Source organism: Temnothorax americanus, unplaced genomic scaffold, assembly GCF_048541705.1.
Source record: "Temnothorax americanus isolate GAGA-0224 unplaced genomic scaffold, ASM4854170v1 Scaffold23, whole genome shotgun sequence".
Taxonomy (NCBI): domain Eukaryota; kingdom Metazoa; phylum Arthropoda; class Insecta; order Hymenoptera; family Formicidae; genus Temnothorax; species Temnothorax americanus.
The window spans coordinates 435,421-450,631 of NW_027509371.1; the positions used below are offsets into that span (position 1 = coordinate 435,421).

The 15,211-nt window shown below is 39.2% G+C and overlaps 1 protein-coding gene and 1 long non-coding RNA gene across 11 annotated transcripts in view; one reads left to right on the forward strand and one right to left on the reverse strand.

Annotated features, from left to right (window-relative positions):
- The window catches only part of LOC143898290 (CCR4-NOT transcription complex subunit 6-like), a 379,988-nt gene that overhangs the window by 114,099 nt on the left and 250,678 nt on the right, over positions 1-15,211 (forward strand). The gene's annotated exons all lie outside the window — the stretch shown is intronic.
- Positions 10,736-14,724, reverse strand: LOC143898414 (uncharacterized). The gene is made up of 3 exons (XR_013257200.1): positions 13,600-14,724; positions 13,308-13,478; positions 10,736-11,855 (listed from the first exon to the last, which is right to left on the reverse strand). It is a non-coding gene; the product is annotated as an uncharacterized LOC143898414 (long non-coding RNA).

Genomic DNA, 15,211 nt, shown 5'->3' on the forward strand with positions numbered 1-15,211 from the left:
GCGCCGGTAGTCGCGCGGCGGCGCGGCGGGCGCAAACCTTTTATGCATTAATCGCCGCTATTGTCGGTGTCGAAGTTTCGCGCGCGGCTCTCTCAGCCTTCCTCGCGACTTAGCGGTTGTCTCTCGCACTCTACAACACGCGAGTGGTCATCCCGGAATACCCGTAGGGCTGAATTTACAGTTCTCTCCAGTCCTGCGACCGCGGGAATATATATATCTTTCTTAACGCACAAAGTAGCAACGAAATTAACGGCGGTCGTGCGGACTTTATGATCCTTCTCTCCCCGCGCGGCCTTTTAATTCCTTTTCGATATCGCGTTTATTTCTCTTTTTCGCGCACAGCGCGTATCAGGCGCCCGTGACTTGCGGCTTACGCTTCCTCGTAACCGATCGATTATGTTGTCTCATCCCGTCGGGCAGGGAGAGAGAGAGAGGGGGAGAAAGGGAGAAACTGTTCCTCGTCGTGAAGGGAGCGACGTGGGCTCTTCGCGCTGGTAACTTCCAAACGATTGAATCCTCGTGCCGCGCCGACTGCCTATTAGTTTCTCATCGGCGTATTCCTTGAAACGTGCTACCTGCGCGCCGAGTATCTTACCGCGAGGATTTATGACCGCGACTCGTAATTCAGTGGGCTTGGAAAAGCGGCGGAAGTGGCAAGTCATTTATAATCGGGGAATTACGAAGGCGGTTGAATTATCACCGATGGATAACGAATCCGTCAATGCGTCGCGATAGACTCGTTCGACGTACCTGTTTTCAGCGTATTGAGTATCTGCAAAATTTATTGGGAATGGCGATAGAGATTAAGGAAGTTTTATGATACTTTGGAGAGATTGTGTCATCTTTAATTTCGTATTGGAGAATATTGTGTTTCTTAGATTGGAAGACGCTAAACAAAAATAAGAAATTTGTAAGAAATATCTTGGAAGAAAGAATTATAGGAGAGTAGATGATATATTCACAGTTTCCCGGGTTTTAAACATTTCTTTTCTTCGCTAAAATATGTTTCTCCACGGAATCGAAGGGACATATGCTCGTTGACGATATAGCATCGTGCGCGATAGGCATGTGGACAGGATGTCGTTTTCCCGCGGACTCGGTGCTCTATCCGTTCCGCTATTTCCGCGACGGTATCCGCGGTATCAGAAATGTAATCAGGGCGAGAATCAGGAAATCAGCCAAATGGCTTCTTAACACGGCTGAATTATCGAGAAGGCACGGAACAACGCAGTCCGATTACATGCCTAGAAAACATGCATCTCGAAATGCGTGCGCTCGCGGCAAACGAAACGTAAAGCCGCCATCGCGCCGCAATTTCCGGCAAGTGTCGGGACCGGTGCGTCCCACGTACGAGCTTCTTCAGCGTGTTAATCGTTCCTGCTTCTGTAGATAGATCGTAAAAATAAAAGACAGCCGTACGCGCACGGATATGCATATACATACCGGAGTGCTTTTATGCGCCGCGCCGGGCCTCGTCGGTATTTTATTACTGAGGCACTCTATCGTATATCTTGCACCTTTATACTATATGCATCGGCGCATATCTATTCTAGCTCTTTTTCGTTTGTTGTCGAACGACGGCGGGTATAATCGATTCAAAGGTGGCACGACTATCGAAGTAATAAAATTGTTTTTTCTTTTTCGCTTTATAACTGCTTCGTATTTTGTTTCGTAAGTGCATTTTTTTTACGTCGCGTATGCACTCCACTCTCTTTTTTCACTTTGCCTTAGATTATATGAAAAGTTTATGGAGTCGTAGTTTTTCTTTTTATTAAAATGAACTTGTATTATATCGGACACTAAATAACTTTTTGTCAATTTAAATCTATTGTAGAATGCCTTTCCTTTCCTACTATAAATGCGTCTTTATGTGCCAGTGTTGCCAATAGAATTTGGTGACATTCTGAGTTATGGTGTAATTTCTAGTGCGACATAAGCGTTTTCGATGGTGAAAAGTATAATTTTTCTGATCTCTCGAAAACTTATTCTAATACTCTTTCATCGAGCTTTACTATTGCGAATCTACAGATTAGCGATTTTGATAGAAAATTCGATGCTCTATACGAATCCGATAATTGTTTTTGCATATTTTTAAATTTTCTGTTTTTTTTGGAGTGACAAGTTTTTGAAGGACCCTGGTGGGGTGTCGAGTTTGCCCCGGCATTTTTTAATTTGAAAATTTGTTTTTGCATGCATTATTTTTCCTTTCTTGAGGACAAAAAGCGTACAGCAAAACTTCCTTAAGCAATTTTGTATCTGAAGAAACACTTTAAATGTGTACCATTAAATTCTCTTGAAAATTTTAATTAGTTATTGAAAATTGCTTTTGAAAAAATCGTGTCGAGTTTGCCCCGGTCTCCCCTAATAATAATAATTTTCGCGTTATAAGCTATTAAGATTGTTGAGCTTACCGAGAAATAAATTTTAGATTGGTTTTACAAGAACGAACGTTTGCGTCTGCTTTTCGTCGATTCTAGGACACTGTATAATCAATCAACTTCGATGAGTGCTTTCGGGTCGATATAAACTTGCGCAAACAAATATTTCCAAATGTTGACCGGCTCTGCTACAAAACGAGATAACGTGAAAATGAATAGCGCACGATTCGAGGGATTAATCGGACACGGATTCAAGCGAGAGAAACAGAGAGAGAGAGAGAGAGAGAGAAAGAGAGTACTTCGATATTCGATTTTGTCGAAATCGTGGTCGAGAAACGGCGGGGCAATATCGTGGGAAATGTCAGCAATGCCAGGCGGAGCGGAGGTTCACAATCATAAACGCGACCACTCCCATTTGATCAAATTTTAATTCCGCTCGTGTCTGCTTAGCATAAGCGGCGGCAATGCCGTTACACAATGCGCCGGTTTAGTAGAGCCGAGAGTGGCTGATATTCATCTCATTTACTCGACGATCTCCAGATTACCAATCCACTCCGAGCGTATTGTTTGCCGCTGCATGCAGGAACCAACAAGTTTGCATTATCGGGAGTTGCTGCCTGTACAGTTTAATGTTATCGCGAGAGATACGCGTACAGAGAGTGCCTACCATTTCTATGGAATCTACTGTTAATCCCTTGCCAAATGTCAAATCGCTTTTCCTTCAATGGAAGTTTAATGTGTGCGCGAGATTGCCAATCTTATTTTCGATAATAAATTAGACAAATTTATCTTCTCAAATCTTCTTTGATAAATTAATATGACTAAATTTTGGATACAAATTTGCTTAAAATTAATTTGACGCGCTTAAAATTAGTTCTTTTATTTTTTAAATTGTTTCTTTTGTAATCGTTTATTTCGAGATAAGCCAAGGCATCACTCGCGACTAATCGTTGCGCAAACACAGTTGGCGGTGAAGAAACGCGAGGTGGCAATAAGTAAACGAGAAGGGTGAGGGAAGTGAAGGGATATATCAGCGAGCTAATTAAATCGCTTGAGGTCGCGCTACGAGTTTAGATGCGTGGGCGCGCTGCAGCGGATTCTTGGCCCCACCTTGGCAAGTGCGGGCTCATTTACCAACGGCAACGAGCGAAAGCCAGTGCGCCTGCTTCGGGAAAGGAGTTCACAAATAGAGCGATAGACCGAGACCGCGCCAAAGCGAGAGAAATTTATTAGAGGTGCGCTGGAATCTCTGGGATTTTGTTTCCCCTCAATTCTAATATATAACGTCGTTTAATTGCCGAGATATTTAAAACAGGTATTGTAAAACCAAATGTGTATGTAAAAAAAAGTTGATTGTTAACGCGAACTTCTCGAGCATCCTGTATAAAATCGTCGGCGCGCGTCTTTATCCGCAAATACGTCGACTTTGCGTTACTATGTCTACCTCAGGAACGGCCCCGCCGCAATTTGAATGCAGATTATCGTGCATTATCTAGACCATTATGCCTCCTCCTCATATCGCCGTCGCCGCGTAGAATTTTTCCGGGAACATTAAAAGCGGCCATTACGGCCTGCCTGAAGTATAAACGAGGGTAACGATTCAGCACCGCTCGATTATAGTTCTCGAGGACTGCCAGGACGTTCTTTTCGCGATGTCGATCGCTTCCGAGGTCGAAACACGTAATTGAATTTTATCAACGCTTTCTCATAAATTCAAAGTACCTTGTACATAATGATAGGTAGGAGGGACGTTTCTGACGAATATAGCAACGAGAGGGAAGGCCATTGGCTTGCCAATCGCCGAAAAATTGTTAGGCAAACTTGATTAAGTAGAAAGCAGAGCAAAGAGCGATATTAAGAAAAATATATGCTCTCTTTGTAGAAATTTCATTACGTAATATCAGTCTTACATTTATAAAATGTATTTTATGTTATTTATTATAATGCTCTCCTCTCTTTCCTCCGTGATTTTCTACGCGTCAACAACGAGTGTGAAAATTCCAAAAATTTTTGTTGTCAACTGCGAAAGATTGAGGATTTCTCTCAACTCTGTGCGCGTCGCGTTCGTTCCATTATCCGAGGCGGTTTTTCAGAGCAGAGAAAGCTGCCGATCTCGACCCACGTATCCTGATCCTCGCACGCATCCTGCCGAGCACGCGCACGTAAATTTACGCGCTTCGGCCGTTGCTGTCTCTGACGTTCGCGAACTCGTTGCACTCGTTCGTCCAACTCGCCACATCCTTCTTCGGCTTCTCTTCGGCGATAAGAGACACTTTTGCGTCGCACCGGTTGGTTATCGCACGCGGGCTCTTCGTCTTTGTTTTCTTTTTTCCCTTCTTCTTCCTGCAGTTTCTTTTCCTTTTTTTTTGCTCTAACAGCACACTCGGCCTGTTCAGACGTGTCTTCTTTAGGAATTTTACCTCTGCCTTTTATTAACGGATTCTATCTTCGAACGACGCTAATCTCCGGGTAATGGAAATATCGTCTAGCTTATTAAATCGAGAATTTAATCAGTATATGTTTTATGTTAGAACGAGACTTTGAGTCAGTTATATTGAGGCAGGCATCCTAATATTGACAGGCAGATAGTCTAGTTCCTGAGGAAAGCTGGGTGAAATTAATTCAAATTTATCATATTTAATATATTTATCTATATTCTGTTACAATTAGGAAAACAAAAAATGTATGTGAAAATAACGGAGTTACATTAAGATGTTACTTACATTAAGCAGCTGCTACAATTTTATATAAACAATACACGTTTCTTTTAAATAGAAACTGTCAACGCCATCAGAAATTTACGTTATTCTATATATACATAAATTTCTCTTATTAAAATGTTATTCGTACTTATTTAATTTATTTTGAAATTGCGACCTATTAGAAGTTATCCCCCAATTTTAGAATTAACATATTTTCACGGTTGTGTGCTGAATTGTGTTAGGTTTGTGCTATATTGTGCCCGAATATTATAACCATAATATGAAAAATACGAAAAAAAATTTAAAAAAACGATTTTTTAGGTCAGCCTCCCACTTTTTGTTTTTTTCAATTTTTTCGATTGTGCTGAGTTGTGCTAAGTTGTGCTAACATTGTGCTAAAATATTATTCAAAAAAAATAAAAACAGAAAGAGTTACGATAAAAAAATAAATTATATCCAAAAATGATTTTTTTATCGTAACTTTTTTTGTTATTAGTTTTTTAAAATAATATTTTAGCATAATGTTAGCACAACTTAGCACAACTCAGCACAATCGAAAAAATTGGAAAAAAAACGAAAAGTGGGGGGTTAACTTAAAAATAAGAAAAAATTGAAAAAAAACGAAAAGTAAGGGGTTGACCTAAAAATTATTTTTTTTTATTTTTTCGTATTTTTCATATTATGGTTATAATATTTGAGCATAATATAGCACAAACCTAGCATAATTCAGCACAACTTCCCGTTTTCTAGGAACAACAATGTAAAGAGCACTTTACTCTTGAACGCTCAAATTTTATAATTCAGATTTGTAATAATCTAGTAGTGAGTGTAATATTAATTACCTATAAGATCTCTCTTTGTCATGCACTTATTATTGCATGCATATAAGCCGTTCCACCGCGACAAGGTGGAGGTCGAGCGCCGTGAAATGCAGTAGGTACCGCGACCATAGATTTATATAGATAGACAGACCGGCCCTTGCCGTAAAGTGCTCTTCACACTACGTTAAGATTGCGGATCGCGGATCGTAATCTAGCCAATCATAGACGAGCAGCTCATCTGTGATTGGCTGATATCCGATCCGCGATAAAAAAATATTATGATAAATATTATGAAAAATATTACGATAAAAAAATATTGTAATCTTTTTTGTTGTTATTGTTTTTAAATAATATTTTAGCACAATGTTAGCACAACTTAGCACAACTCAGCACCAGCACAATCGAAAAAATTGAAAAAGAAAACGAAAAGTGGGGGGCTGACCTAAAAATTATTTTTAAGTTAGCCCCCACTTTTTTTCAATTTTTTTGATTGTGCTGAGTTGTGCTAAGTTGTGTTAACATTGTGCTAAAATATTATTAAAAAAAAAATAATAACAAAAAAGTTACGATAAAAAAATCATTTGTGGATATAATTTGTTTTTATCGTAACTCTTTGTTATTATTTTTTTTAAATAATATTTTAGCACAATGTTAGCACAACTTAGCACAACTCAGCACAATCGAAAAAATTGAAAAAAACGAAAAGTGGGGGGCTGACCTAAAAATTCGTTTTTTAAAATTTTCTTTCGTATTTTTCATATTATGGTTATAATATTCGAGCACAATATAGCACAAACCTAGCACAATTCAGCACAACCGTGAAAATATGTTAATTCTAAAAGTGGGGGGCTAACTTCTAATAGGTGAAATTGCGCAATCGTGATTCTAAGCATGTTTCTGCCGAAGAACTACGGAATTTTTTTGTCTTTATTTTTTTTGGACGTAGATATATCGAGGATGTTGGCCATGTGTATACTAATGATTATATCAAACAGTCTGTCAAGTCAGGCTTTAGGAGGGATGACTCGAGGAATTAATTTTGAGAAATGGCTTGTCCGTTCCTCGTGAGATACGGGCGACAAGTGAAGCGGGTTTGCATTTGCCGGCTTCCCCGACAATACCCGCCTTTCATTTGAATTGATTAAGCGAACGATGATTGCATATTGATGCAATAACGGTGGATTCCCAAGACAATGAAATCTTTGTTCTTAGGTAGGGAAAGGTAATGCTATTGCGAAAAGCGACATTACGTAACTATTATGTTGTACCCATCGGTTACTCCCATTTCACGAGGCGTACTTTGTGCTCTATAAATAATCGCGAGCGCTTTCTCTCGGTCGGTGATTCATCGGCCAGGTTATTATTAGGAAACGCGATTCCGAAGCCGGGTGAATTATTGAAGGTCCTGAACAGGTTGATAACATAAATTATTCCTCACCTATATTACGTATTGGAACATGAATTTCTGGAGTCAATCTTTTACGAACCAATTACCGCAGGATAAGGAAAAAATTAACAAATTTTGATGAATTGATCTCTTGGAAGGCAATGATAACGTAACGTGCAAAAGCGTATTATTATAAACCTGAACAATTAGCATATCTCTTGATAATTCGTAAAGTGTTAATATATTTAAGTTGTCGTATTTATTATATTTTTGAGTTCTTATCTGATTTCGTCTGAATCAAGACATTTTGCGAATGTAATCGATCAACGGAAGAAAAGGAATGATGATGCCATTGCCATAAATAAACGTAGTTTTGTGAACCGTGTTTCGGAACCGGGTGAGCGTATAAAACATTGCTGCCTTCCATTCGTATTTTATCGGCGCGTCAGAACCGCCAGATGTAAAGCGAATGTTGAATTATTCTAATCGGTTCGGCATGGGCCTACTTTATTCGAGGCGTGTGCCATCGCTGAGGTTTTAATTCTCCATCTTCGCATGACACATGTGCGCTCATACGGAATTTATGGGCGCGAGCTACACGGGGAAAACGAAACGTGATGGTTATTATCAATTCGTTGTTTGTGTTGTCGCGTTCTTTGCTGCGCACTCGTCTCACCTTTGATTATCAAGATTGAAACACAAAACACGATAGTGGTTATCAATCATCGTGAATTCGTTTTGCAGAGTTATCGCTAGAGTCGCTTTTTCACATCCTCAAAATCCGCGAGTCGTTTGGCGAAAAAAAATTGCGACATTCGCCGCGTTTAAATCGATTTATCCGTGCCAGATTAGATTTTCGGCCGAAATAAACTGAAGTCAGACATGGGCGCGACGCGATCCAAATCGTAATAAGGCTGTATCGGGGGAAAGATTTATGCTGACTCGCATACGCTTTGCGTCGATCTCGCGTCACGATTCTGGATCTCTGTCTGTCTGATTTAACGAAACATCGACTCGAGTGTCGACCACAAGGTAGACACTCCGCCTGCTTCTTCGTATCATTGGCTTTCCATGTGTGACACTACTCGCTCGCTCGTCGGCGAGAAAGCATTATACTCTAAGTACGCTAATGCCTCGGCTCATGTTTTATTCAGGAGAGCACGCACGCGAAAAATGTTAAATGCGCCGCGCGGATAGATAGATTATTTATTATTCGCGCCACGGCGTATATCGACTGGCTCTATCAAACAATGTCTTATACACACGCCGATCGTGCAGCATTTAATAACAAGTAGGCATCGCAGCGTAATGTACGGTGAGTAATAATATTGACTAGAAACGACACGTAGGAATATTACAATCAAAATTGTGAATGAGTCGTTGATACGGAAGATCGTAATTGCGCATATATAAACACATTTTTATAATTTTTTGAGGAATTGTGTGGTAAATATAAATTTTATTAAGCACCCGTACATTTACGAATGTACAAAGTGAAATGAATTAATTGACTACATTTTTTTACTAATTATGCTATACGTTCAGCCTCTAGCGGACACGAAGTTTTCGACGTTGAAAAATTTGGAAGAGAAAGTATCGCAGTAACGTAAACGCCATGATTTACTTCCCCGTGTCGACCAAGTACGTATAACTTTTTCGTCTGCCTCTAACACTGCTGGCAGACACCAGTAAAGCGCTGAGCTTTACGCCGTACCGTTTCTCTTAAAGCTCCCGGACGTTCTTCTCGTTGTAATTCTTCGCCGTTGCTCGAAAAACTCCGCTTTAATTAATCCCTCTCCCTCTCGATCCCGCCACACGTGCTCGCCGCCTCTAAATCGCCCTGCGCGGAATTCGAATGCATCCCTGCGGCTGTTTCCTTGCGCGTTTTCTAACACGCGAGTGGATACACATTTCATTCTGAAATAAGAGAGATTTTGAAGGAGCGTTTATCGAAACAATTTTATTTTTGAAGAAACTATAAGATTTCAATATTTTTCCATTTTAATTTTTTAATAAAACTTTTTATTTTCTTTTAAAGAGCAGTTGCTTTGCCAAGCTTATATATTATATTGAAATTACAATAAAGTAAAGTATGGAAATGAAATTGTTAAAAATCCGTCTGAGCAAAAAAAAAAACAGTTTCTGGATACTCGCCGTAGTTATATTAGATCGTGACGTCAGAGGCGAGAAATGACACGCTGAGAATTCTTGCGTGTCATTTTCAAGTAAAAAAATTTTTAGGTGAAAAAACACTTCAGATCGCTTTAACACACTTATAAAATGTTCCGAAAACTATCCTTTTTCCTTGATAGTTAATAAACAACTATAAAATGAATATAAAGCCTAAGTCATGCAGGCTTATGTACAGGCGTATAATTAGGCTTCGTATCACATTTATTTTACAGCTTTATTAACTGTCAAGGGAAAAGGCATTTCTTGTCTCTAATGTTACAATTCAACATGGCCACGGCGAGTATCCAGGAGCTTTAAAGATGATAATATTTATTAAACTAATAATATCTATAATATAAATCTTTGATTTAGGGTATTTATATTAAATTAGAGTAATTGTCTAATCTTCTAATTTAGATACATATTTGCACGTATATTTAATCTCCAAAGTGATTTGTGCCTCTATGGTTAATCTTGTTGCATTCGTTTCGCTGCAACAAGGAAAACACTGTCCATTATTTTGCAGCATTTTACTATGCCGCGCGACAATGTTTACAGTCGCGCTTACTGACTATTGAGAAATATCGTGCCGCCGTTAACGCGCCGTTCGCGACATTCTGGCGCGCACGATAAATAATTCGCGCGAGGAAATTACGGCTTCATACGCGATAACGCATCATGCGTCGCGTACTCGCGGTTCTTTCGCATGCATTCTCTCGTGTTATCAGGTGCGCAGCCATCCGCCGTCGACATCGTCGCCACCATCGCCACCGCCGTCGTCGCCCGTCGCCGACCATTCTCACTATATTCGTCGCGTATCGCGCGCAATCACCTTCGTTTCATTACCGTTCCATTCAGCGGCAATTTCGTGTTTCATCGCCGATGGCAGCCGACGACGACGTGGATCCAATCCGCTTTAACAGACGATGAATTCCTCGACCGAGGGGACCGCATTTGCATCTCACCGCGCGCGCTTTCACGCGAGAGGGAAAAAATTCTCCTTTAGAATGAGGCAAAATGATTTTCACTAAGAACTATTAACGTGCACATTATTTGTAGAAAATATATAGATATAATTAACATTTTTATTTTTTTGTCAATCAAAACTTAACTTTTGATGGAATGGAATTTGAAGTTGACTTTCCGTTTTAATTTTAATTAAAATTTGGGATACGTCTTGTATTCAGTACATTTTATTATGAGCAGAAGAAACTTCTCAGAGTAAACTTTGTGTAAAAATAGTACAAAGTTATATCTAGATTTAAATATGCCTGATAGATTTGTCATAAGTACACTTGATGAAATGTAGTTTAATTAGACTATCGCTAACAACGCAAAAACGAGAAGTGACGTAAGCGAGGAAGATAATTTATTGACAGAAAATCAGAAATATTATTTTAATATTTATTCATCATTGAGAAAATTAGGAAATGATGTATGTCTAGCTTTTATCGGTGATAAATTATTAGAGGAATATAATGTGAGCGTACGTGAGTCAAACACGATTTCGTCACGATTATTTTCATTATTAAGATTGAACAGAATGAGCAAGATAATGGTTGCTAAAATATTCAGTTCGTATATTTAAATGAGAGAGCATTCACACCAATCGGTCCGATTTTCCGCTGACCCGACCTATCCCATTGTGCCACCATCATGATGTGTAAATGCTCTAATTTAAATATACGAATGGAATATTTTATCGCGATTCGCGGGGTTATCTTGCGCCATCGCGACGCGCCTGAATAGCGGGGCTTTTTCTTTTCGAATTGTATAGGACGTATTTATCACGCGTTTGTTTTCAGAAGCTGCGGTTTTCTTTAGCATGCAACAGAGAAGCACGAATACGTCTTTGGATGGTGTGTGGTATAAGATTAACGAATTAACACTTTACGGAGAATATGAAAGACAATGCTAAGGGATTTGGATATTATTAAATTATACTAGTCAAGCTTACATTGACTGCAATGATCAATAAGTTATTTATTTATGATAATTAATTATAATAATAATTAAATCTTTCTAATGGCCTACTTTGAATCAAGCATACTTAAGTTCTTTTTAACGCTAAGAGCTAATGGATAAGCTAAGAAACATGTATCGGTGCGACTGATAAGTTATGTTTCAGACTTGATTGATTTGTAAGTGACAGGACGTAATCGCGAGGGAATTGCTTTTACGGAAAAATCCATAATGGTTTTACGAAATATAAGTCGAGCAATATTGAAAATAATAGAGCACATCTATTCGCGTATAGTCCGTAGAAAATGTAAATACGCAGGCTGGTAAATAGCCAGCAGTAATCTATAAATATATCGCCATGCATCTGTATTCCGTCTTTCAGTTAACGACTTTCCAGTTCCTCCCTGAAATGGCTTGCAAATACGGCGAGGAGCTAGAACAGATAAAATTTCAGTCAGACTTTACCAGAGACGAGATCGTGTCTGAGAAGTTGGCACCTCATTTTCAAAAATTGGAAAATTTATTAAGAGTTCTATTTGCACCCCCAATAGTTCTACCGTTTCTGATGTATTTTAGAAATAGTTCCGTCGATTTAGATAAAAATATAACGATTTAAAAAAATGAGGTGCTAACTTCCCGTGACACCTCAATTTCGAAAATATTTATTTTTATCACGGAATTTCTATAGTTCTTGAAGAGTTCTATAGTTCCTGATAGGTTTTAGCGATAGTTCTGGTTTTTAAGTATTTTTAAATAATTTTTTAATCTGACCGCTGGCACCTCAAGTTTAAAAAAAATCTGTCAAAAAGTCGATCAAAACTGCTTGCGATTCATGACTTTACTCTTGCGTGCGGTGCCAGCGGTCACAGTAAAAAATTGTTAAAAGAACATTTACAGGACGGAACTGTTGCTAAAACCTATAAAAACTGTTGGAACTATGCGAGAATTGTCGAGAACTGTCAAAAAGTCGATTGAAACTGTCTGCGATTCATGACTTTACTCTTGTGTGCGGTGCCAGCGGTCACAGTAAAAAATTGTTAAAAAAATATTTACAGGACGGAACTGTTGCTAAAACCTATAAAAACTGTTGAAACTATGCGAGAACTATCGAGAACTGTCAAAAAGTCGATCGAAATTGCCTGCGATTTATGACTTTACTCTTGTGTGCGGTGCCAGCGGTCACAGTAAAAAATTGTTCAAAAAACATTTACAGGACGGAACTGTTGCTAAAACCTATAAAAACTGTTGGAACTATGCGAGAACTGTCGAGAACTGTCAAAAAGTCGATTGAAACTGTCTGCGATTCATAACTTTACTCTTGTGTGCGGTGCCAGCGGTCACAGTAAAAAATTGTTAAAAAAATATTTACAGGACGGAACTGTTGCTAAAACCTATAAAAACTGTTGGAACTATGCGAGAACTATCGAGAACTGTCAAAAAGTCGATCGAAACTGCCTGCGATTCATGACTTTACTTTACCTATCAGGAAATGTAGAACTCTTCGAGAACTATAGAATTCCATGCCATGATAAAAACCAATTTTTTTTAAACTTGAGGTGCCCGCGGTCACATTAAAAAATGATTTAAAAATACTTAAAGACCAGAACTATTGCTAAAACCTATCAGGAACTATAGAACTTTTCAAGAACTATAGAATTCCGTGATAAAAATAAATATTTTCGAAACTTGAGGTGTCACGGGAAGTTAGCACCTCATTTTTTTAAATTGTTATATTTTTATCTAAATCGACGGAATTATTTCTAAAATACATCAGGAACTGTAGAACTATTGTGGGTGCAAATGGAACCCTTAATAAATTTTCTGATTTTTGAAAATGAGGTGCCAACTTCACAGACACGACGAGGTCTACATTAGATTTTTGTACCTTTTAATTCAGCAAATTCCTCGTTGACTCCAATTTATTTACGGCAATAAATCCCGATCATCGCATTGCACGCACCGCTGCGTTCTCGCAAAACTCGCGCGTAAAAGATCCGACCCGTTGTTATTTCACCGTTGAGTCAAATCTTGTTCGAGGCACCGCTGCTCGCGGATTCTATTACCGAGATTAGAATCACGAATTCTGTACGCGGAATATCCCGTATATGTAATAATACGCTGTAAGTCAAGTTAGATCGGGAGAGGGCGAATGGGATCTTAAATTAAGCACCACTCACCTGCTGACTCACTCGCGCGTTCGCTTCTCGAGAAACGTTCCGTTAACCCTGCCGGTCACCAGGAAGCGGTGGTTACTCGGTTATGCTCAGTCACTCTGTATCTTTTTCCGACCCTTTAATCCCGTACTGCAATCCCTTTTACGCGCCATTACTGTACATTTCCACGGCTACTTTCCGCTACGCGGCGAGTCCGTTCGACGTATCGTCCGCAAGAAATGTATAATGAAACGTAACGAACAACACAAATACGATAGACGAGGGGCAAGCTCTCGATTTTGCGGATCGAACGTACGTTGCGTGCTTATCAACGAGATACATTAATCTACGTTTTCACGATGTGCCATCATAGATCACGCGCTCGTCAGAGAGAGGAGAGAAAGAGGGGGGAGAGAGAGAGTTTTTTGTGGTTCGTTCTGCATCTTCTATAATAATCCTGGCTTCCGGCGGGCACCACCGAGAATCCCATTACCATGCGGAGAATGGTTTATTTGCACGTGCAGCGTTAAACTTATAGAAATTGCAGAATTGATTCCGCAAGAGGATCTTCTGAAGGTTGAATTTGGATCGTAAGAGATAAAAAAAATGTTAAAAATCTGTTAAAAAACGGGAAAGTTTAATGACCTATTAAAACAGCACTGTTACACGTTAGAAATGTCTAGTGTCTATTATCATACATTAATATATTTATACAGAAATATAAGTGTAGAAATCACAAAGTAGCAAGAACGTCTCGACGATGCAGATAGAACGTCTAGTCAAAAAGAACGAGAAAAAGCTTGAATATAATAAATTCGAACGGATTAAGATTAATATTGTTACATTTGTTTCTGAAAAATGCAATCGTCATCGGCGTGATTCGACGGATTCTATATTGTTATCGAATATCGTAGATCAACAGAGACGCGCACTGTCAACGCGGCCACGTCAAAATGCTTATAGATATCGCGTTACGCGCGGGAAGCGTCGGCGACACACTGATGCCGGACGTGTCTATCAATTCCGATTATAAAAGTTGTTTTTTATCTGCGTGACATGATTTGCATGCATTACATCGGGTGCACTGTGATACTGTGATACGCGTTGCCGACTATACATATGCGCGATAAACCGAACCTGCGCACTTGTCCGCGCTGCCGCTGCTCTACTGGGTGAGGTGATAAGCATCGGCCGCTATGGGGGAACGTGTAGCAATCAGTGCCGATACTTATATCGATATCGGCCCATTAATGCGGGCGTATCATCGCTTCGTGTATCGACGATCGGTTCATCGTCGGCACGCCGTCAATGCGCAAATGCGAGCGCGTTTACTTTAAAGCTGCTATAGACACTAAAGTGCTGCATCTCCATCTTTGCCGTTCGTAATCGACACAATCGCTGCTCCTCGAATCCTTTTACAACAATGTAAAAATGCGTTACCTTATGTTAAAATAAGTTTCCCTATACTTTTTAAACACAGTTATAAAGAGGAGAGAGATTTATTTTGTATTACATTTTTTTATTATTTAATAATCTAATAAAGAAGTAATTGAGTAATTAATTCTTTAATGATATTAAATTATCATTATTTCTCTTTAACACAGTTTCTTTGTATATCGTGAGAACTATCGTTAGA